This window comes from Colossoma macropomum, unplaced genomic scaffold, assembly GCF_904425465.1.
Source record: "Colossoma macropomum unplaced genomic scaffold, Colossoma_macropomum, whole genome shotgun sequence".
Lineage (NCBI taxonomy): Eukaryota > Metazoa > Chordata > Actinopteri > Characiformes > Serrasalmidae > Colossoma > Colossoma macropomum.
This window is the reverse complement of record NW_023495549.1, coordinates 15,622-41,751: the sequence shown is the minus strand read 5'-3', so window position 1 is coordinate 41,751 and position 26,130 is coordinate 15,622. Positions and strand designations below refer to the sequence as shown.

General features: G+C 37.9%; 1 long non-coding RNA gene across 1 annotated transcript; it reads left to right on the top strand.

Annotated features, from left to right (window-relative positions):
• Window positions 1–378: 378 nt before the first annotated feature.
• On the top strand, window positions 379–6,947 carry LOC118802384. The gene is made up of 3 exons (XR_005006661.1): window positions 379–1,208; window positions 1,881–1,977; window positions 5,953–6,947. It is a non-coding gene; the product is annotated as an uncharacterized LOC118802384 (long non-coding RNA).
• The last annotated feature ends 19,183 nt before the right edge of the window (window positions 6,948–26,130 follow it).

Genomic DNA, 26,130 nt, shown 5'->3' with positions numbered 1-26,130 from the left:
TTTGGGGGAAATGAGTTAGAGTATCACAGCACTAGCAACATAAATGCTAGCTAAATGTTAGGAAAGCTGGCAGATACAGTAAAGGAGCGTCTTTATGTAAGTTATTACATTCTTCCTTTAGCAGCTGGAAAAACATCTGAAAAAAAAACTGCTGTTTCAGTCTGATTACAAGTGTAATTACATTTGTGTTATTGCCCCTGTGTAATTACATGAGAAAGAATAGGCTGTTACAACTATTAAGATACACTTGTGTAATCACATGAAGCAAAACTGAAGTTGATACACATGGTAATTACATAGGCTGTACTTCTGTATTCCATCTGTAACACTGGCTAAATCATTAGTAGTTACAATGTGGTTGCATATGTTGTTCACACTACACAGTTACACAGAGACACTTAACATAAAGGTGGGACATCAGCTTTTATTTAAAACCATAAACTTTTATGTAAAACTGTCAGCTTATATTTAAGATTGTTATTTGTTTTTATTTAAACCAGTCAGCTTTTGTAAGGGATGCTTTGCTTTTGTTTTCTTTTGTCTTTCCTTTTTGTAAAAGTAGTCTGACTCTTCTGGGCCACTGTAAGTGGGTGGGCACACAGGTTTCCTGTTTTACTCTTGTAGCAGCTGATATGATCTTATGATCTTCATATATCCCTGCAGATGGAACGTGAGTCTTCAAGCTGACGGACTCTGTAAGGGTTAGTTCTGATTCTGATTTAGTGGTGTTGTGTTACTCATAAGCTTTAGAAATGGATCTGAGTAAGTGGAGCGATTTCTTTAAACAGTACCCTTACAGTAGCAGTGTGTTCTTCAGCCTCATTCTTGTGGCTATGGAGAAAGTTGTTGAGAAAGAATTTGTGTGCCCTTGTAAAACCGGATTTACAGTGGCACTTTTCTGTTGTTACTTACTGGTGCCCATGGTCATCACTTTTGCCTTTGGATTTTACCTTCTGAGCATTGAATGTGTTTGCTCACCATATGAAGAACGTTGTATAAATTTCCTGAAATTTCTGGCCTGTATGGTTCCATCTGTTGTTTGGCTGGCCTTGTTTCTCTGTGATGGTAGATACATAGCTTGTTTAAAAACTGAGTTCAATGCAGATTTTGCTGACAGCGGTAAGACTTCTCCATGGAAATGGTGTGAAAAACCCCAAGCACTGACTCCTGTCGAGCTCAGTGCTCTGATGTCATTCTACATATCTAAGGTAAGCTACTAATTTAAATTACTTTGATCAGTTACTACTACTACTTAAATTTAACTGATCATTGTGAGAAATATTGGTGTACAATTGACATCAATGCCTTGTAACCCTTTCATGTGCAGATTTGTTATTGTGTGCTAGGTAGTTACACTCTGTGACATAATTGTTACAATGTAGTACCTTAAAAGTAGTTAATATTAAACTATGGGGAAAAAAAAAGATAAAGAAAAAAGAAGGTATTTTAAGGTATTATAATTTATAACCTGAGGTAGACTTACTGTACATGCATAACTACTTACTACTATACTTACGACTTCATAGCCAGATTAAAAACATTAAAGTCATCCCCACATTTCCTCTTATTCTCTTGTGCAGAAGTTCACATTGTAAATGTGGTTGGTATAGTGTAGCAGGTAACACCTCTGCCTTCTACACTGTAGACTGGGGTTCAATCCCCATCTGGGTAAACACCCTACACTATACCAATAAGAGTCCTTGGGCAAGACTCCTAACACTACCTTCGCCTACCTGTGTAAAATGATCAAATTGTAAGTTGTTCTGGATAAGAGCGTCCGCCAAATGTCATTAATATAATGTAAATGTTACCTGTTTATGCACTGCTTTGTTGTGTAATATAGTACGCTGATTATTCACTGCTGTGTTGTCTTTTTCCAGTTGGCAGGCTTTTGCTGTCCTTGTCCTCATCTCAGTTATAGCAATGATTTATAAATGCTGCAAGAAATGTCGTAAATGCCTAGACCTCACTGAAACGGTAAGTTCCCCAAACAGTTCTTGTATAAATCTGCTCACTTGAGTTTGTGTATTATGATGGATGAATTCACAGCTGTGATTCGGTTGCTGTAAGTTATCACAGGCACAGTTTTATTCAGCTGAGGCGTAGGTAGGTCATCAGTGTGCAAATATAAACAAACCTGACTCTTCTAACTACAAGTCTTTCATAATAAAAAAGTAAATCCTTTTAAAGTAGACATAAAGATGGATGAGAAAAAAGAAAGAGAAACTCTAATTTTATTTTTGAAACATGCAGTATTTCTTTAAAACAGAGTTACAGTTAAAGGATGTTTTAAATGCACACCTTTGTGAGCTGTCAAATTTCTGTTTGTGCTGATTCATGTTTAGCCTAATAGCACCACTGCACCTGTTTATCATAGTATCAAGTATTATAATTAACATATATTAAAAATCTGTTGAAATAAGGAGACGTAAGCCCCGATTTAACTGTGACAAGTTAAAAGTCCTGTCTCAAGTATGTCTCTTTTTCACATTCAACTATTCACCATAACGCTCCACCTGGCATTAAATGGTAAAGCAAAAAAGCCCTTCACATTTTTCAAATATATGCTTTTAATATTGAGCTTTCATAAAATCTTAAAATGAAATATCATATGATATGGTTCAGTATCAACTGTTTACACCTATAATAGAAACAGAGATTAATGTGCAATATATTATTAGATATTATACTGAAATTGTCACTAGTTTTATCTAATTAAAATGAATTGCACCAAAACTAAATATTTGTTAAAGAAATTCAAATCAATATATTGAATCAATGAATGAGTGTATAGAGATTGTGGTAACTGTAATACTGTACTATAAAGGCTTATTTCAATAGGTGTTGGTTGTTATAAAGACTTTTGTCAGTTTTGATGTAAAGTTAACACCTTTGTCAGGTGACATTTTTTTTTTATTGGGTGGTCAGACACTTTTGGGGTGAAATGACATAGCATGTTATAACAGCTGTTATTGGCCTTTATATATATCAAATTTAATCTTATAAATAGTAAAAATAAACTTTATTTAAAGGCTTTAGAAATGCTCACTTCCGTACAACTGACTTGGCAAGCGCTGTTATATTATCAGCTTTATGTCACTGAGACATAAACTGAGCTACAAAGTCTGTCATTTCACCCCAGAAAGTGTCATGACAACTTAATGTCAGGAGAAAATATCAATGTCACCTGTCGTAGATGTTATGTCAACCTTGACATTAAAGCTGGGAAGTGTAACCGAGACTGTTTTTCATTGTTACAAAAATAACATTAATACATTTAGTTTGCATTGCTACATTAATAATACACTTAATAAAGTGTATTATGTATAAAGATTATGTAATAAAGTGAGTCTGATCTTCTGTGACCATATATGCCCTCTGCACGTTTATCTCTGGTTCAAGTGATTGAAAATTTTAAATTTAGAGAAATAAAATACTTCTTCTTTATTTTATTTTATTTTATTTTTTGTTTTATGGTTCGTTTGTGAAACTGTAAAATGAAGCCATGTCTTGATTTTTCCACTGACAATAACCTCAAACTGACTCATTTTCCTGTTTTTCAATACTAGTTTTGAAATGAAAATCTAATGACCAATAGATACACGGACCCACAAGCTATCACTTGTTTGAAGCAGCTTACTACATACTGCTCGCATACTGACTGTGTCCAAAAGTAGTGTGCACACACAACGCAGCCTTTCTGGAAGAATGAAACTGCTGACGTAACCACCTGAATATTTTTAATAGCTCTTGATTCAGCCTTTCTAATTTACATTTCAAATGGCAAAATGAAAGAAATTTGACCAAATGCTGCTGGACTCAGTGCCACACTGAAGCCACACCAGCCCTCTCTGTAATGAAAATGAAATGACTTGAAAACAGAGGAAAACAGGTGTGTTTGGAAACTACAAAGACCAATCCAAAGCTGACATTTTTTTAAGTTTATTTGTGGTTTTGGAGACAGGTAGAAAACACCGTCCTGCCCTCTGTCAGGGTGTGGAGTGTCTTTTAGAAGTCACACAGGCAACTCTCAACTACAATATAAATGTACATGCTGGCAAGTGGCTAGCAACAGTTGCTAAGCAGTGATTAAAGGGATGAGGAAAATGGGGCAGGTCTTGAGATGATCTGATCAGCTCAGTGCCTGATGTTGGCCAGCTAGTGGCACCCCTGTCCTGTAGTACAGCACACGGCTTGTGTCGCGTACATAAATACATGCCTATTTTGAATTTGATGCCAACAACACATTCATCACCTCTTCTTTTAACAACACTCTGGGAATTGAGGAGACACTGTTGTAGTTTAGAAAGTGAAATGTTTTCATGTTCTTGTTTGATGTAGGATTTCAGCTGCTTAACAGTTCAGGGGCTCATTTGTTGTATTTTGATTTCATAATGCGGCAAATGTTTTCAGTGTTTGACAGATCTGGACTGCAGGCAGGTCAGTTTAGCACCCGGACTCTTTAAATACGAAGCAATGCTGCTGTAATACATGCAGAATGCGGTTTGACATTGTCTTGCTGAAATAATCAAGGCCTTTCCTGAAAATGATGTTATCTGGATGGCAGTTACCAAAACCCGTATATATCATTCAGCATTAATGGTGCCTTCACACAAGTGCATGTCACCCATGCCATGTGCACTAATGCCCCCCTATACCATCATAAATACTGGCTTTTGAACTGTGCACTGATTACAAGCTGAGTAGTCTTTAGCCCGGAGGACAGTGTCCATGATTTCCGTTTTGAAGAATTTCAAATGTTGATTTGTCAGACCACAGGACACTTTTCCACTTCCCCTCAGTCCATTTTAAATGAGCTCGGGCTCAGAGAAGGTGGCAGCGTTTCTGGTTCCTGTTTATATGTGGTTTCTTCTTTGCGTTTTAGAGATTCAACTTGCATTTGTGGATGCAGTGATGAACTGTTTTCACAGACAGTGGTTTTCAGAAGTGTTTCTGAGCCCATGCAGTGATTTCCACTACAGAATCATGTCTGTTTTTAATGCAGTGCCGTCTGAGGGCCCAAAGATCACGGCCAGCAAATACTGGTTTTTGGTCTTGTCCCTTACATACAGAGATTTCTCCAGATTCTCTGAATCTTTTAATGATATTATGTACCATAGATGATGAAAAGCAAAAGTTCTTTGCTATTTTATGTTGAGAAGCGTTATTCTTGAATTGTTGCACTATTTGATCGTGCAGTCTTTCACAGAGTGGTGAACCCCTCCTCATCTTTACTTCTGAAAGACTCCGCCTCTCTGAGATGCTCTTTATACCCAATCATGTTACTGACCTGTTGTCAATTAACTGGCTGGTTTTTAGCATTACACAACTTTACCAGTCTTTTGTTGCCCCCTGTCCCAACTTTTTTGGAACATGTTGTTGGCATCAAATTGAAATATGGCAGATATTTTTCAAAAAACAATAAAATTTCTGAGTTTCAACATTTGATATGGTGTCTTTGAATGAAATATAGGATTTAAATGATTTGCACGTCATTGCATTTTGTTTTTATTTACATTTTGGACAACGTCCCATCTTTTTTGAAAATGGGGTTGTAGAAGGCTAAGCCTTAACCTGGGGTTGTGGGGGGATGGTTATATGGCCCTGTATAGAACCATCTCAGCTGTGACTGCTAAAGCCCTGTAAAATGAGCCTAGCAACACCAGATCAGATGTATATGTGTGAGACGATGGAGTACTTTACTGTTTCACATGTTCTGTTTTAGGGGGTGTAGCATTACACCCTTAGTGGGTTACACACCTGGTGAAGGGGAATGTTTATTTTATGCACATTGTGAGCACTTACTGTTGTTGCATTAAAGAGCCCTGCTCCTGCGTTTGTACATACGTCCTAATGATTACTGTTACCTGTGTCCTGTTTGTGCTCCTTATTTTCACCTTATTTTTCTTTGTTGTGTGTATTTAATCCTGTTGTTTCCCCTGTGCTTTCCAGAAGCCCTGCTGCTCGGCCCATGGTAAAACCTGCAGCACAGCCCACTGCAAAAAATGCTGTGAACGCCACAAACTAAACTGCTGCGCAGCACACAGAGATATGCCCTGCTTAGCCCACCCTCGCGAAGGATCTGAAAACATTCCTCTTGTGCGCAGGGATGTCATTGCTCCCAGCCCTTGTGACAAAACAAAAGACTGCCCTTGTCTTTGTCACCAATCCTGCTCCTGTGACTGTCACAAGCCCTAGCCCTCGATTGTTACCTACTCACAAATGCAGATCCACCTGATTCAGTTTCCTCCTCTGTTACTGATTCAGTTCCCTCCTCTGTTACTGATTCAGTTTCCTCCTCTGTTACTGATTCAGTTCCCTCCTCTGTTACTGATTCAGTTTCCTTCTCTGTTACTGATTCAGCTCCCTCCTCTGTTACTGATTCAGCTCCCTCCTCTGTCACTGATTCAGACCTCTCCTCTATTACTGGTTCAGTTCCCTCATCTGTTACTGATTCAGTTCTCTCTTCTGTCACTGATTCAGCTCCCTCCTCTGTTACTGATTCAGTTCTCTCCTGTTACTGATTCAGTTCCCTCCTCTGTTACTGATTCAGTTTCCTCCTCTGTTACTGAAAAAATGCTGCGAATGCCACAAACTAAACTGCTGCGCAGCACACAGAGATATGCCCTGCTTAGCCCACCCCCGGAAAGGATCTGAAAACATTCCTCTTGTGCGCAGGGATGTCATTGCTCCCAGCCCTTGTGACAAAACAAAAGACTGCTCTTGTCTTTGTCACCAATCCTGCTCCTGTGACTGTCACAAGCCCTAGCCCTCGATTGTTACCTACTCACAAATGCAGATCCACCTGATTCAGTTTCCTCCTCTGTTACTGATTCAGTTTCCTTCTCTGTTACTGATTCAGTTCCCTCCTCTTTTACTGGTTCAGTTCCCTCCTCTGTTACTGATTCAGTTCTCTCCTCTGTCATGGATTCAGTTCCCTCCTCTGTTACTGATTTAGTCCTCTCCTCTGTCAGTGACTCAGTTCTCTCTTCTGTTACTGATTTAGTCCTCTCCTCTGTTACTGATTCAGTTCTCTCCTCTGTCAGTGACTCAGTTCTCTCCTCTGTTACTGATTCAGTTCCCTCCTCTGTTACTGATTCAGTTCTCTCCTGTTACTGATTCAGTTTCCTCCTCTGTTACTGATTCAGTTCCCTTCTCTGTTACTGATTCAGTTTCCTCCTCTGTTACTGATTTAGTTTCCTCCTCTGTTACTGATTCAGTTCCCTCCTCTGTTACTGATTTAGTTCCCTCCTCTGTTACTGATTTAGTTCCCTCCTCTGTTACTGATTCAGACCTCTCCTGTTACTGATTCAGTTTCCCTCCTCTGTTACTGATTCAGTTTCCTCCTCTGTTACTGATTCAGACCTCTCCTCTATTACTGATTCAGTTCCCTCGTCTGTTACTGATTCAGCTCCCTCCTCTGTTATTGATTCATCTCCCTCCTCTGTTACTGATTCAGCTCCCTCCTTTGTTACTGATGCAGCTCCCTCCTCTGTTACTGATTCAGCTCCCTCCTCTGTTACTGATTCAGCTCCGTCTTCTCCGCCACTGATTCAGTTCTCTCCTTTGCTGTTGATGCAGTTCTCTCCTCTGTTACTTATTCATTTCCAGCCTTTGTCACTGATTCATTTCCCTCAGTGATTCAGGTGTCTCCCTCATCTACAAATTTACTTCACACCTTTTATTTTTATTTATATTACTGATTCAGCATTTCTTTATACAACTTTTGAAGACCCACCCAGATTTGACTCAACTCATCAACTGGTCAGTGAGCTTTCAGACTCCACATGCAAGAGTCGTTTCTCATCATGTTAAGAGCTTGTTCAGATTCTGCACAAGTATTGTGCTAAAATGCATAGTGCACACCAGTGCATATAATTTTGGGTAGGCCTGTGAAAAAGTGTGCATGACACTTTGATAGTATCATTATATCAGGCTGCCTATTCCTGACAGCCATGCAGTCATCAGCTCAACACTAATACCCTGTGGTAATATCACCATATTCCACCAATCAACCAGAATACTGGATTCACATAAAAACACAGCAGCACTTTTTACTATAAAAACTATAGAGCATGTATCTGCTTGCCACAGGTACAATTGCCTAATGAAGACTACATGCCAACTTAATAACAAGTTAAACACAAACAGCTGAGATTTACAAATGCAGGGAAAAAAACAACATCGTAAATCTACAAACCCAAACCTGCTCATCCTAAAGCATTCTGCCACAGCAGACCCAAAGAAAACATCATGACTGAGATAAAATCAGACAGCTGAGATGTGCAAAGATGAGGAAAAACAACACAGCAACCTAAAAAATCTAAACCTAACAATCAAATCCAAAAACATATTGGCACAGGGGGCATAAAAATGTTTATGGTCCATTTGCATCTTACTTTTGATTAATTGAAGTAACACTATTGCACTGAGAACAAACTGAAGGCTTGAGGCAATATAAGACAGTGACAGTTGCAGTGCAGTGATTGGAGGGTTGAGAAAATAAGGTGGAGTTTGGCAGAGAGCATGACTTGCAGAAATCATATGAAATTGCATATGAAACCTTACAAAATTCGGTTTAATAAGTATAATATTTCCACGTTTAATTGGGTAGATCTGTGATCAATCTGGGTGGGTCCAAGCCTCCCCTGGCCTACCTGCTGCTCTGCCCCTGATCCATACATTTAGGAAACTGAACAAAGGGATCCATTTTATGTTAATTTATGTTAAGTATTCTATGTAAGTCTTTGTATTTGTAATTTGTTTGCCATTGGTAATATACTCCTCCTCTGCTGATGCCTGTCTTTATGATTTTTATTTTCATGTTACTTTATGTTTAAGCTGCAAAAAGGTCTAGTAAATGCTTATTAATCCTGTGGTGATGTATTCCAAGTATCCTTTGTGTGGCGTGATGTGTGATAGAGGATATATAGATATTTCAAATATAGATTTTGTCTTGTTAGACCATGTTTCTGTACTCATTACCATGCTACACCTCATCATTAAACTATTAAACATTAAACAAACGTTAAAAGTCTGTTCCAAAATCCACATTAAATGAATATAAATTAACATTTTTAAATACTTGTTTAAATGTTTGTGTGACTTTATGAAAGATATCATTGTTCATTATTTTATAAATTTGACATTCATTATAGATCTAACAGGATACCTGCTAAAATGCATTAACAGATAGAAAAATAAATAGATGTACTTTATTGATCCCGAAGCGGAAATGAAGAAAATTCTTGTCATTTTTTTTTTTCTTCATTTTTTTCTTCTTTGTATTTCAATGTTTAACATGTACATTTATTTCTTTGGTTTAACTAGGAAAATGTCCCAGGTGTTGTAAACTGCTTTTTACATTACTTTAATTTTCAAATATTTGAGAAAACAAAATATAAGGACATAACAACAGCTTAAAATATTTTGAAGAGTTGTCTTTAGATTTGCAAATGCTTTATATTTTCAGTTTTTATAGCTTCTGTTTTTATTATGTTTGTTTAAGACATTAAGGATTTCTGAGATGCTGTAAATGTATATATTATATACATATTTGCTCAAAAGAAACTTGTTATGACACTGTAGCAGGCTCAGTAGGAAGAAGCACCAATGCTTTTTCAAGCCCACATAGAGCTTTTAAGCTCTTTAATGCCACATATAGAGGCTCCCAAGCTGTGCTCTTTTGTGCTGTACTTTATTGTCTCACTTTGAATAAACAGTTCCTGCTACATCTCCTGATTCTTTAGTGTCTGTTTCTAGTCTTGCCTTGGTCTTGACTGAGGTGGTCTTCACTACAGCGCTGGAATGAGCATAAAGGCAGGGATGTGGAGGTGCATTTCTCTTCTCTCAACATTGCCATGCAGGTGCTAAACTGTGGATAAACACCCAGAGGAGATAAACACAGTGCACAGTGAATATGAAGTCCTGTTGATAAAACCATTTGCAGGTCTAGAAAATTTGAGTAACAAATCTGGGCCGGACAGGATTGTGCTGAGGCCTGCGGGTCTTGTGTTTGACACATGGGGTCTAAACTGACTGGAAAGGGCCATTTAACTGACAAACAAACTGACCAATTACAGGCCATTGTTTGCATGTGGCATTTGGGGTGGACAACTTACAAAACAGGACTACATGCAAACGTGCAAGGATATTTTACTTACTAGCCTCTAAATGTTTACAGAAAACTGCTGAATGATTTTTAAAGATGTGACACTGTAAACTTGGTAAGTAACTGTACAGGGACTAAGCAGAAATGAATAGCGCTGCATTAACATTTACACAACTACTATTAACTATGAAGGAGTACTAGTTACTTACTCAGTATGTAAAAGTAATGATTAGGGTAGTTCACTATTACTCGAACAGTAATTACTGAGTCTTATATCTCCTAAAGCACTACTTAGTAACTGTGGCTTCTTTATAAGATCTACTAATTGCCAACCATATTAATATTAACAAAGTAATTTGATAACTTATGTGTGACATTATAAGTCCTGTTATCAGATGTGTGTAAAATATTTTCTTTAGTTATAGACTTCTTTTGCAGTAGCTAAAGTAAACAATGTTCATAGTTAGTACAAAGGACTAGAAATTACGCAAGTATAAATAAATAAATGAAGAAATAAATAATTTAATATATAAATAAATAAATAAATAAATAAATAAATAAATAATTTTTTGGTAACACTTTACATTAAGGGTCGCTAATCAATCATTAAATATATAATAATCAACTATTAGTTTCCCATTATTTAGTTATTAGTTAACTCTTCATTAAGCATTAGCGATTACTTAGTAATTGATTAAGCACTTATCAATTAGTAATTAAGTACACTGTTAGTTGATACGTTAGTTTGTCGTTAGTTTGTGGCTTACTTACTCATTATCTGTGTGCTAATTGCTGCTTATTACATTGTTAATTAACTAATAAGTATTTTTCTTCATATAAAGAAGTGACGTGATAACTTACTAGCATTTATGTGTTAATCCCGCTAATTATCTGTTAATTAACTTTCCATCACCTCCATATATTCAGTTGCTTCACTTTTCTCACTTTGGTTCTTGTTCATTAAAGATGCTTATGGTCACATCTGACTGTAAGAAGAGTGCACACAAATTCATGGACGGTTTTGTTATTCATCACTTTCATCTTGGCATATCTGTACTCATATCTGGTAGGAGTGCATGTAATTTTGGGCATAAATGCTGGATATGTGGCTAATTAACCAAAACTATTATCAACATAATCTGTAATTGCAAAAATAAGAACAATAGAAAATTTCAATAATACTAATTTGTGTGCAAGACAGTCCAGTACAAAAGTGGATGTACTTACTTTACATGCACATTGATATAAACAAGTGCTGCAACTATTTCATGTTCCATTTAAAGACACATTACACTGTGCTTTTGTTTCATACTACTGACTCACAAACACAGCTTCGGTCATACACTGCAATAATACAGTGTTTATTTTAGGGAATTAACTACACTAAACAATCACTCTACTATGTTAACACTGAGTATTTAGTTTTATTTCACATTTTATTTTTCCAGTTGTTTTCATTTTAATACTATTAAGTTTGGTCAGCAGGGGACGAGTGCACTCACTGCTGGACATCAAACTCCACCCACAAGCAGGGCAATTAGCTTTAATGCCGAACACTGCCGTTTTATTGGCTGGTTACTGAAACATCTGCATGAATTAGTGTGTGCTTCATGTAAATGATATGTAAATGAGGTGCTGGTCGGCTGGTTTCATGCACTGAAGCTGATTTATCATTTATGCTCAAATCTCCACTTGTTTCCACATCGTACAAAATTGTTATGAATCAGATGCAGAGCAGTTCAAACCTTATAAAAGGCAAAAAACCGTGTTTTTTTTACGTAACTTTGATGATTAATGGGCCCTTTTCACAAGATTCGTGATTACGTCCGGTTTAAGCATTAGCAGGGTAAAACTCACTTCCTCTCCATATAGCTACTGCAGACGCGCTGTCAGAGTGTTTAGTAGTGAACTATAACGCTCAAACACTGATCTACAACAGCTGTATTTTAGTTTTCCTGCACGGCTGTGACAAACAGCAAGAGTAAGAAGTGGACGGAGGCGCTGATTTAACTGTAAACAGAGCTGAGAGGCTGTATGTTGTGTTGTTTTTACTGCAGTTCTGCTGCAGCTGCTTCACATCAGGCCGTCTCTGTGTCTTTGTACAACACGCCAGCGATGTTGGTAATATTCTGTTTTCACAAGAAAGAAGAACTTTTATATGTAGCATGAATGTTATAGACTGTGTTTATATTAAGCTAGCTATACTGGCGAGAAGCTACTGCTAACCAAACTAGCCCGGCTAACATAAAGCAGCTTTTTCAGATTTTTTTTTCAGCTAGGAGTCTCGTTTTTGGTTGAGCAGTGAAAGGTGGATGTTTTCTGAAGTGCTGCTTCAAAAATTGCCATGAAACTATAAGAATAATGCTGTTTGGCAGATCGCTAACATAGCTAGCGTTAGAGCTAACTTAGCTTTAAAATTTGCTACTCATGCGAAGCTGGTGCTCCTCAAACTGCTAATGGTAGGCTAGCTAATTAGCGACTTTAGCCTGCTAGCCTACCATAAGCTAATACAGTTTAAACGAGGTCTGTAAAATAGACTTTACATGTAAAAGTTTTTGTTTGTGTTTATGTCAGAAGTCTCTGCCATCATGTAGCTAAATGTGTCACAGAACCTGCTCCACGTTAGCCGGCTGGTGGCAGCAGCTACTGAACGCTAACTAGCGGTTAGCTTCCCTATTTTGGGAACACAGCTACAGTTAGAAATGGCTTCTAGCGTTGCTAGCTAGCTACAGCTAAACAACGTCTACCAAATTCATACTACACAGAAGAACTTTAATTTCTTTTGAAAACAGAAATATTACAGAAATCGCTGGCATGTTGTTCAACTACAGAGACACTGCTTGATGTGAGCAGCTGCAGCAGCAGTAAGCAGGGCTGCACCACACACAGCATTTTAGCTGTGTTTAAAGTTAAATCAGTGCTTCCATTCACTTCCTATTCTCACTTTTTGTCATGATAGTGCACGAAAACTAACATATGTCTGTTGTAGCTCAGTATTTGAGCATTATAGTTCACTGCTAATGCTTAATCCGGACGTAAACGTGACTCTTTGTGAAAAGGGCCCATGGCCATTAGATCTTTACATTTTGACCATCAATTACTTCGTAAATTACTCTTACTTAATCATTAATTACTGCTTTTGTGTTGTCACTACTTGGAGGGACACAAAAGCAGTAATTAATGATTAAGTAAGAGGAATTTAAGAAGTAATTAATGGTCAAAATGTAAAGATCTAATGGCCATGGGTCCTTTTCACAAAGAGTCGTGATTACGTCCGGATTAAGCATTAGCAGTGAACTATAATGCTTAAATACTGAGCTACAACATACATATGTTAGTTTTTGTGCACTATCATGACAAAATGGCCATTAGATCTTTACATTTTGACCATTAATTACTTCTTAAATTCCTCTTACTTAACCATTAATTAATGATTTTGTGTTGTCACTTTACTTGGAGGGACACAAAAGCAGAAATTAATGATTAAGTATGAGGAATTTAAGAAGCAATGAATGGTTGATTAAGTGGAATTTAAGAAGTAATTAATGGTCAAAATGTAAAGATCTAATGGCCATTAATCATCAAAGTTACGTAAAAAAAAAAAAACACCTTTTTTTTTTTGCCTTTTATAAGGTTTGAACTGCTCTGCGTCTGATTCATAACAATTTTGTACGATGTGGAAACAAGTGGAGATTTGAGCATAAATGATAAATCAGCTTCAGTGCATGAAACCAGCCGACCAGCACCTCATTTACATATCATTTACATGAAGCACACACTAATTCATGCAGATGTTTCAGTAACCAGCCAATAAAACGGCAGTGTTTGGCATGAAAGCTAATTGCCCTGCTTGTGGGTGGAGTTTGATGTCCAGCAGTGAGTGCACTCCTATATCAATGCGCATGTAAAGTAAGTACTTCCACTTTTGTACTGGACTGTCTTGCACACAAATTAGTATTATTGAAATTTTCTATTGTCCTTATTTTTGCAATTACAGATTATGTTGATAATAGTTTTGGTTAATTAGCCACATATCCAGCATTTATGCCCAAATTTACATGCACTCCTACCAGATATGAGTACAGATATGCCAAGATGAACGTGATGAATAACAAAACCATCCATGAATTTGTGTGCACTCATCTTACGGTCAGATGTGACCATAAGCATCTTTAATGAACAAGAACCAAAGTGAGAAAAGTGAAGCAACTGAATATATGGAGGTGATGGAAAGTTAATTAACAGATAATTAGCGGGATTAACACATAAGTGCTAGTAAGTTATCACGTTACTTCTTTATATGAACAAAAATACTTATTAGTTAATTAACAATGTAATAAGCAGCAATTAGCACACAGATAATGAGTAAGTAAGCCACAAACTAACAACAAACTAACGTATCAACGAACAGTGTACTTAATTACTAATTGATAAGTGCGTAATCAATTACTAAGTAATAACTAATGCTTAATGAAGAGTTAACTCTTAATGATTGATTAGCGACCCTTAATGTAAAGTGTTACCAATTTTTTTTGTCCTGAAAAAAGGGCATACTGAAATAAATGTCTTGAATTTCTTTCTACATTTCCATACATCACCTTTTATTTGGGCTATTTCTGTATTTATACATGTATTTATTTATTTCTTCATTTATTTATTTACATATTTCCACATTTCTTCATTTATTTATTTACATATTTCCACATTTCTACATTTATTTATTTATGTATTTCTGTATCTGTATGTTAATAAGGTCCTAACCTCACTCTACAGCAGAATTGGTTAAAGAGGTGAGATCGGTACGGCTCTGCTACTATTGCCTTGGCCTACCTACCTCCACCAGCTTCACGGAGATCCTTGGCCTCCAGTGGCTGCTTTCTGGTACATTGTTGCATTGCCTGGATTGTCCTTAGCTAGACAAGCCACTTAGCTAAGTTGCTGGCATTCGTGATTTTGTGTAGTCCCGTGTTGCTAAAGGCGTTTTTTATGAGCTGTTGCTAAGGATTTAAGATCATTAGCGGATGATTTTGGGAATCACACATCAAGTGACTACCTTGTGTTTCATCTGGAAAGATTAATGGATGGTTTAGTTCAGCTCAGTGCTGACATGGATGTGAACCTTGAACTAACTGTGTTAGACCGTCATCAAGAAGTCGCCCGCCAACTTCATCTCTCAGAGACGAAGGAAGCGACAGTTGGACGTCCATCATACATTTTACCTCCAACTGTAATCGAGGCTCACCTACTTTTGGGCCACACCACTGGAGACAGCACAGCTGTTCGGAGTGTGTGAGAGAACAATTCGCCGGAGGATGGCAAGGTATGGGATAAGGTAATTAACACCCAACAGTTTTTCCAGTCTGTCTCCTTTTTACTTCATCTTTGTTGTTTGCTGAAAATGTAATAGTGAAGCGAGTAGGTTTCAGTTTCCAGATTTTACAATGCACCACATTATATCTCTACTGCAAAGGTAGAAACAGAAATATCACTGGTTAAATACATACTTGCACTTCATCATTAACATTACAAAAAATTATTTTCAATATTTTCAAATGGCCTAACCTAGTGGATTTGTGCTTTAGATCATAGTTTAGTCCTGAGGCAGCCCTGAGAACCTTTAATACTCAATAGCATTGGTTTGACATTTATGTTGTTGTGTTCATAAACTCATACACTGTGAAAAGTTTTAACTTTTACAAATAAAAAAAACTAAAATCTCTCCTTAGAAAAAGTTACACTGAACTCTATGACCTTATCTCAGTCTATTCTGATCATACATCCATAGCATGTTTGTCCATCCTGGAAGGGAGTTCTCTGCCTTTTTGCTCTTCCTGAGAGTCAAGGATAGTGTCTCTTGTCTTGCTGTACATTTTCATGTCCATTGAAGAAAATGTGTGGTTTCTGATATTGGGCCATAAAATTGTCTTTACTTGATCTCATTTACTTAGGTTTCAGTTCAACCTCATACACATGCATATATGATAACCTCATTAAAGGTAACCTGTTGCATTTATGTAATTTCTGCAGGACACAGCAGCTGGTTTTAGACCATGAGGTTTAAGAGGCCAAGTATTTTTGTTTTCATTTGAAGTTTTTGTCCCAGACAGCACAGATAAAAAGTCTATCTATCTAAAAAGTCGATCTAGCTGGACCTTTTTAAATTGGTTTGTACAGTTCAGTTGGAAAGTCTTTAAACAATGATACACTTTAACACAAAACTATATTATACAGGATTTTAAATTTAAAATTAAACAGTAACTTTTAAACGTTAACTTGCAGTTTTAATTTGAGGTTGCTTACATTCACAACAGATGAACAGTGTAGAAATTGTATTTTTTTGTCAGGGGCAGAAAAGGACTAGGATTCTGACACTGTTGGCCCAGTATGGATTTGAAAATCCCAGTATTAAAACTTGCAGTCATCACTTTACCTCAACTATTGTTTTCATTACATATATAAAATGTTTGAGTAAAAGCACAGAAGTGGGGAACTAGAATTTTTATTTAGTAAGTTTGGGAGGGATGGAGGGAACATGTTATATTTATGTTCACTAAGAATATCAAATTTAGACCGTTTAGATAGACCTATGTGTCACACTGAGCTCGCACACAGAGATGCAAGATACAAGTTGTGGTATTGCTCTTAATCTATGTCCATATGTATCTATTTCAGATGCCGTATTGTTGTGCATGGTGGTATTAATGGCTTTAGCCGTGTCATTGTGTACCTGAGTGCCGCCACCAACAATCCTGCAGCAACAGTTCTGAGAAGCTTTCTAGAAGCTGTTGAAGTGTATGGCATGCCGTCTCGTGTAAGGTCAGATAAAGGTGGGGAAAATGTTGGCATTGTCTTAATACCGTACTCATATACCCATACAGCCACCAGCCAATTCATTAAAACCACCTCCCTGTATCTACACTGTTTGTCCATTTTATCAACTCCATTGAGCATATAGGAGCTCTTTGTAGTTCTACAATTAAAAACTGTAGTCCATCTGTTTCTGTGCATACTTTGTTAGGCCCCTTTAACACTGTTTTTCAATTGTCAGGTGTGTTGGTATGTGTTGTGCTGGTACGAGTGGATCAGACACAGCAGTGCTGCTGGAGTTTTTAAACACTGTGTCCACTCACTGTCCACTCTATTAGACACTCCTACCTTGTCAGTCCACCTTGTAGATGTAAAGTCAGAGACGATAGCTCATCTGCTGCTGCACAGTTTGTGTTGGTCATCCTCTCGTCCTTCATCAGTGGTCACAGGACGCTGCCCACAGGACGCTGTTGGCTGGATATTTTTGGTTGGTGGACTGTTCTCAGTTCAGCAGTGACACTGAGGTGTTTAAAAACTCCAGCAGCACTGCTGTGTCTGATCCACTCAGACCAGCGCAACACACACTAACACACCACCACCACGTCAGTGTTACTGCAGTGCTGAGAATGATCCACCACCCAAATAGTACCTGCTCTGTGGGGGTCCTGGCCTTTGAAGAACAGGTGAAGGGGGATAATAAACTATGCAGAGAAACAGATGGACTACAGTCTGTAACTGTATAACTACAAAATGAGACTATATGGTCAGTGGAGCTGATAAAATGGACAACGAATGAAGATACAAGGATACAGACTTAATGAATTGGCTGGTCAGTGTTTATACACTGAAAGAGTTTTTGGCCACTGCAGTTGTTCTCCCTTAGAATACTGATCATGAAAGATTCCTTTACTAATATTATATGAATGGAAGTGATATTGGAAAAGTCCACAGCCCTTTTTGGGAATAAAAGCACTTCCTAACATTTACCTGAACTTAAATCTGAAGTTAATATGTGTTTTCAGCAGTCTTCCAAAGATACAGTGTCTTTAGTACTAAACGCCCTCTAAGTGTTTCCATGGACAGTGATGCCTTCCTGTGGTAGACATATAGAAACACAGAGAGAACTCTGTACTTAAAAACTGTAACTTTGGTAGAACCCAATTGATCTAATTAACCCAGACTGGTGAAGCCTTATTTTAATTTAAGCTGAACTTAAAAATGCTTTTACACAGATTGGAATTACTTTGTGTATGAACAATTGATTATTAGTGATCTGATTATTACAAACTGAATATTGAATATATAACATATAGTATCATACAGTTCTGGGCCTCATTTCCTAAAACTATCTAAGGCTAATATGATTGTAAAATCCATCTTACAATCCTTCTTTAGCTTAAAAGGTGTTTCTCAAAAGCATCAGAACTGGAGACTCTTAAAAATAATAGTAGATTAACAAGTGGCTCCTAACCACTTAGGAGGAGGCTGATAGCATCTTGGGAAGCTCTGAAATCTGCAGGATGAAACAAAACAACATATTATACTTTTTGAACATTTTACAGTTCCTTTTATCATTAATACTGGTATGACAGTTGAGGTTTTAAAACCTAAATCAACATACAAATTAATGCCTTTATAATAATGCATTTGCCAGTTGATGTCAGTTTGTGTCATCATCCTCTCTCTTCTTGCACAATAGCCTATATCTCTTTTGGCTGGTTGTATATATTCAGGTTCCGTATCTTCTCTTTTCTTTTTTATTTATGGTGTGTATATGTTGTATGCCACATGCCTACACACAGCAAGACTAATACGGAAAGGTTCACAGAATGATAATAACCACTTTTCCTTTCCCCATCAGAATAGAGAGGCTCTGGAAAGACGTTTATGTGGGAGTGCATGATCTCTTCTACACAATCTTCACCAACCTTGAGAGAAAAGGCCTTCTTCATCCTGACAGCGAAGTTCATCTCTATTCTCTACACCGGAGCTTTGTGCCTCACATTCAGAAGCACCTAGACTTTTTCCAATGTGGCTGGGACTGCCACCGACTACGCACTGAGGGAAATCAGTCCCCGCTTCAGCTGTGGACTCGACATGTGCATGAGGCAGAGCAGGACCCCATGCAGGTTTGAATTTGTTTTTTTCTGACTGTCCTTTCTAGTACATTGACATTCTACCTTATCTGACATTATACAATAACATTTTTCATTTGTTTATGAAAGGGACCAGTCCAAAGCCCTGTACTGCACCTGCGTCTGTAACATAATGTAACTATTAGAGGTAGACAGATAACCTGGCACTAAATGAGGGAACTTTTTGTTTTAAATTTCTTGCTAGTGTTCACATCAAACAAGAAGCAGTAATTTGTCATGAAAACATGATACTAGCTATCTTCATATATATATATATATATATATATATATATATATATATATATATATATATATCATATTTATTTAGTGGCTCTAGGAGGTTTGTAATCAATGCTGTAAAATAGCCATTAATATATGTTAGTCCAACAAGTCACTTAAAAACTAGGTTCTGTTACAGTAGCACGTGAACTAATTGAAGATGGCTTTCAGATTTGTATCAAGAAATAATGACCAGGATAATCACCGATTTTGGCTGAACAGACCCTTTAGCTGCATCTTTTGACATGGAGTAAGGAGTTGACTGGACTGGACCATGTGGTCATCGACAGCCTGATGTTGCCTTTCCTGAAGTTCAGCTGCAGCGCTCAGTAACTGAGCAGGAAATTGAAAGTGTACCAGAGCCTAATGGCCCTCTGTCTGACGTTTTGGATGTCTACATACAAACTGTTAACTTATTATCAGAAATGCTCCAGTAAAGTCCTTATTCACAACATGTACGATGCAGAAGGTTCAGGGTAGATTAAGAAGAAAGTAGTAGTAATGCTCCACTTTATAACAGCTCAGACAAGGTTGATTTGTTGTAAGATTTCTATTTGCCAAATGCATTTACTTGTTTGAAAATTAAAACAAATGAGCAAACAATTGTCAATGCGGAACATCCAGTGTTTTTATTATAAAAAGTTCAGAGTTCAATTTGTCTCCTTTTTCAAAATTGACCCTACTCATGTCAGACATTTTGACTCATCAAATCAAAAAAGGGCAGGTATAAATTAAAATGTTCATGATGGCTGCATTCCATAAAGTGTCCCAGTAAGCCATGCCAATGAGCCAGCATTCTCAATACCAGAGTGCTGGAAGTGACTCATGTATTGAATAAGTCTTTTGTTATTAATTTCACCAGTGTTCTTCCTGTTTTGCCAAGTCAAAGTATCTAATAGTGGGATTGAACCTAATAGAACAACATGCTCAACACATTAGAAGTCAGTGTACACACTGACAGAACTAGGCGCTAGTGTTAATATAACTCAAATGCTTGGTGCAGTGGGGAACATTTATGTTTGTAAAGTCTCCTTAGGCCATTCCAAAACCAGTGTCAACACTCTGCAGCAAGGATGTCTCTTTTCAAATACACTGTATTCCTTGTAATGTCCTGGGAGTTTAAGCGGGTAGAAGCAGGTGGAAGACTTTGGGAAGCTGCTCTCCACCACTTCAATGTCCAAGTGTCTGGGAAGCATATTCCAGCCCACCCAGAACTGCACAAGTTTTCCAAGCAGGTTTGGAGATGCTACCATAGGAGAGAAAAAATAGTTTATGTTCTGGCTTAAACAATTTTTTTTTACTAACGATCATCAATTATTAAAGCAGAAGCAAAAAGGCAAGTTGTAGAAGGTTTAAAGATACTGGTGCTGGTTTGCATGTGTAAAATAAGAGTACTTTTCATTTCCAAATCATCAATCAGATTTTTGACTGATTTGCCTCCCTTTTAGGCTGCCATTGGTGTCTGTTCATTTCTTTGAAAAATCATTTCAAGAGGAACATGTTTGAGCTGTATTTGCTTATTCAGTGTTGTAAGTTTAGCTGAATGAAAATGTGACTATTAACAGCATCTGCAATACGTTTAAGGCAGTCTCTCTCAAGACGAGTTTATGATCATGTACAACAACAAAGAAAGAATCAGATCCTCACATTTTAGAAGCAGAGACCAGCAGATATTTGCCATTTTTGCATTTAAAAGTGTACTCAAACCATTATTCCATTAGCAAAATAGATTGATTTTCTGTCAATCGACCAATAATGGCAGCTGTATTCCCAAGTTAATTGTTGTAATGAACTGAAACCAATGCCCATGACTAGGACGAGTGTTACTGATTTAGTGCATTTACCTGTGTTGTGCACTGTATTTGAGATGCTCTTGGAAAACAAAAAACTAAAATCCAGTCCTTCATCATAACTCATAACTCCGTATTAGTCAGTTTGTTTTAATGACGTTAAAATACTCACAGCATGAAGGAGCAGTTTGTCAAGCAGCCATCTCCTATTTTCAGATGTGACTTGAGACAAGTCCTAGGACAGTGCCAGCTCATTGATAGTGTGCTTTTCCTCAGATGATAATTCCACCGTACCATCCAGCTGATACAGAAAATTTGAGTTAATATGTCATTTCTCAAGAAGACTTTTTCCATACATAATCAACTTTGATACAATAAACAGGGATAAAACTACTTACCAATAACTTTGAAATCATACAGTTAAAATTTACTTGAAAATATGGTTGTTATTTCTAAATATCTAAAGTTATGTTAACTGAATCAGAACACAAAAAAGCACAAAATTCCTCAAGCAATAATGGAGCCATCTGGTTTCTCTCATAATCATTCTTGCTTAAAGAATATTTTAAGTGGCATCTGTCAATGTAATTAAGTGTTTAAAGAGATTTATTCAAGTTTACTGTGTTCAATAAGACTTTAGCACTTCCACTGGTACCAAGCAAAACTATGGCATGTAATCAAGGAATTATCTTAATGTTGATCTGCTGAAAAAAAACATTTAAATTGCATTACCATAAAAATATTAATTGACAATATCATATTTTTTATAAATGTAGCCTTACTTATCAATAAAACCATACTGAAAAAAAATGATCATACCAAATTGATTGTCTCACGAATATCAAGGTCAGCACAATCCTTAATATCTATTGTGGCTTCTTCTGGGGATCCACCAAAGAGCACATGCAGGATTGCCAGGCTCAGTCCACCTAAGCTTGGCCCACCATGTAGAAATGAGTGACAAATCATTCGGCCAGCAACGACAAACAAGTCGATCTCCAAGAGGAAATGGGAAGTGGAGGGAATTAAGTGGTCTTTTTCACCCTCAAAAGGAAGAGTTCCTCCTGGCACTTAAAAGAAATGTCAAAACTCATAGATGGCAATGTAAAACACATTAGTGCTATATATTCTACTGCAATATAGCATTAGTAAAAGAAATATCAGTCAGCCACTGGATATACTGGTTGACTTTATTTTGCAGTTTATTGAGCAAGCTACAGGTTAAAAGCTACATTCACACGGATGTTAGTGTACAGGTCTGGGACTGTTCATTTCTTCTTAGCCTGGAATTGGCACACACGGAATATATAACCTGATGGCTGATACACAAGCACTGTCAGATCAACAGTGATTTAAAAGGAGTGCATCATAAAATAAAATCATAAAACATCTGTGAAATAAATAGGGAAAGAGAGAAAAAAAATCATAATTTTTACTTACCAAAACAAATATCACAGCCATACTTAAGTTGGGACAAGATTGTTGCAAAAAAATGGCAAATCACACCATCACCAATAGCGGGATCTCCTGAACAAGCAAAACAATGTATACATCAGTGACAACAACAAAACACGTAGTCATGAAAAAATGGTTTGCTGTTGGTGTAGCAATGTTGTAGAATAACCTCCAGTGTCAACTAAAAATCAAAGCACCTCTATCTCTCTGTAACTTAAACAATATTCCCAGTAATCATTTTCCATCTGCTTGTGACTGCTTTCACTGAGGTTGCACATTCCTGTATAATTCCTGTTATATTAATGGGTTTATCATTTTTTTCATTCTTTTCCTTGTGATTTTATTTCATACAGATGGTGTTGCTATAAACAAGCAAATTTTGTAAGCCCACCCTGTACAGACAGAGACTAAACGATAATTTGAAAAAATAGTTTGGCACAATTTTTTATCTCCATTTTTAAGTTAGTAAGAAATGTACCCTTCAGTGTGCACGTCAAAGGGGAAGCCCACTCAACTTGAGTCGTTTTATAAGAAGAAAGGATTGGCCTTTCCCTGTCCTCTGCACTGCCTCCAAGATCCATAGCAAGAATTAGTGGTTTTCCAGTTGCATGCTTATTTAGAATGTCTTCTTTGAATCTTTTTGCTGCCTCTGTGGGATCTGGCTCAATTTTCCATTCTTAAACAGTTGAAATGATAAATATTAAAATAGATATTAAATTTGTATAAAATCCATATATTTAGAGAACAACAAATTACTGAAAGAAATCATGCAATGTTTAAATTTAATGTAACAGACCACGTTTCTCCTCAACAGGACCTAGATCAATGATTTGAGGAGTAGGCACATGTCCCTGAGGTGTCACTGGAGCTGGCATATTTCCCTGATGTGGCACTGAAACGTCTGTGTCACTGGCCCACCTGTGGTCTTGTCCACATACTCACACATCCATCTTTACTTTTAGGGGGGCTGGCACATTCTGTGGCTAACAGTGCTCTGCGATTGTCTTAAATAAATAGGCAAAAAATGATTTTTGTTAGTGTGTTAATATGTTGCAAGACACAATAACAAAAAGACAGCAATCTAGTACAACAGAAGTTTAAAAGTGGCAAAGAGGTCGTATTTAAATTAAACTTTTAAATTCAGTTAGATGGCAGACGTAGAGGCTGTTTAGAAGGTCCTGAATACCCAAGGTCAACTCTTAGGCCATCATCAGCAGGTGCAGGCAGAGATTTCTCACTCTGTGGGCAACTTAACACAACAACAACCTCGGCAACAGACCCAGCTAACTCAGCTTCTGTCTGGGATTAAGGACTTTGCTGCTCAACTAAAAGAAATGAAGGGTTCCACACTTGCTTCAGCTTCTACTCCTTTTCTTCTTCTTAACAGTCCAATAACCATGAGTCAAACCTCAACATTTCCCGTGAGTAAGCCAGATAAATTTGACAGGTCTCCTGATAATTGTAAGGGTTTTTTGTTACAGTGTTCAGTCTTTTTCAGTAACTCCACCTCCTGAAACCACAACCCTCAAAATTCATAGTCGGATACAGACATCACCACTTGGTCAGATTACTGTTTTTCTCACTGTCTCACCTCCCCTTCACTTAGACTCATCTTAACCTCCATAGAAGGCCCAGAAACTACACACTCCGTACAAATCCCTATCAAATATTCAGATCTTAGTGAATTATTCAACAAGAAGAATGCCACTAAACTTCCTTCGCATCGTCCCTACAACCGCTCCATTGACATTATAGAGGGAGCCACTGTGCCGAAATCTCGTGTCTATCCATTAACACAGGAGGAGGAGAAAGCCATGGGAGACAAAGTTGACAAGGCATTAGCTCAAGGGTTTATTCATTCCACATCTCCTCTGGCTTTTTCTTGGTTAAGAAGAAGGATGGTGGTCTCAGACCATGCATAGACTATTGTGCCCTCAATAATGTCACCAAAAAATTAGCTTATCAACTCCCTTTGATCCCTGCTGCCTTAGAGCGGCTTCAAGGTGTTTTTACTAAATTAGACCTCCGCAGTGCATACAACTTAGTATGCCAGGGAGCACTATGAGTACTCTGTAATGCCTTTCGGTTTAGCCAGTGCCCCATCCGTCTTCCAATCCTTCGTCAACTATGCCCTCCGTGACATGATAGGGAAATTTGGAACTGCTTATATTGACGACATTTCTATCTACTCCCCTGAGTATGAGACACATGTGCAACAAGTACGTCAGGTCCTCCATCAATTACTTGATAATAACTTGTTTGTCAAAGGTGAGAAATGTGAGTTTCATCTCAAAAAAGTTTCCTTCCTCAGATATGTTATTAGTTCTCAGGGTGTTTTGATGGATGATCAGAAAGTAGAGGCCGTTGTCAATTGGCCTATGCCCACAAGTGTCAAAGAACCTTTTAGGTTTTGTCAACTTCTATCGACGATTTATTTGTAATTTCAGGTTAAGGTGGGCTCCAACTGCAGACACCGCCTTCCAAAAGGTCAAAGCTGCCTTCACATTCGCTCCCATTTTGAAACATCCTGATCCAGCTAAGCCTTTCATCACGAAAGGAGGTGGATGCATTGGAGACTGGAGTTGGTGCTATTTTGTTGCAGCACAGTGGAGAGCCGGAGAAATTGTACCCAATTGCAAGCCCTGCTGAGATAAATTATGGTATGGGAGACCAAGAACTTCTAGCAGTTAAACTGGCCCTAGAGGAGTGGTGTCACTGGCTAGAGGGAGCATCTCACCCCTTCTTGGTCATCCCTCCTTAAACTTGTGGTTTCAGGTCCATTGGACAAGGTGACGCCTGAGGAGGCTCCATCAGAACCGCTGGAGGTGGAGGGCACACTGGTCTACGCTGATCTTCAGGTGCTGGACTCTCAATGATGTGGAGGTGCTCTCCAGTATCTCGTTGATTGGGTGAGTACGGACCAGAGGAGAGAAGCTAGGTAGCAGCTCAGGACATCCTTGACCCTGGGTTGGTGGTGGACTTTCACGCCAGGCATCCAGAAAAGCCGGCTACACATCCAAGAGGCCTCCCCAGGAAGAATATCTCCAGTTCCTGTCCGGTCCCTCCCAGTAGCCTTACTTCTGTCCAGCATCGGGACTGTTTCGGGGTTCTGCCCTCCAATGTCTCTGGTCATTTCTGGCCCGTCCTGGACTCCTTGGGGGAGGGGGCACTGTCACATTCTCCTCTGCTCTGGCTGAGCCTACGGCCAACCCTGCCACTCAGGACTACGTTTCCATGAATGCTTCGCTGCAGCACATGACACAGGACTCTGAGAAATCCACCTATCCCTAATCCAGTTTGCCTGTTCCTCATTTAACATGTATGTTAGTTTAGCACTTAAGCTGGGGATTTAGTCTAGTTTCTTTGCGAAGTATACAATATGTGTACTACCAATGTGTGTACTACTACGATTCTAGTGTTGCTCTTTTGTTCTGTTCTAATTGTCTGGTTTTCGATCTTCTGCTTGTATTTACTGACTGTGAGTTTGGATTGCCCTTTTGATATTAAAGTTTTGAATTCAAGCCTCTGCTGCAAGCATCTGGTTCCGTCTGCC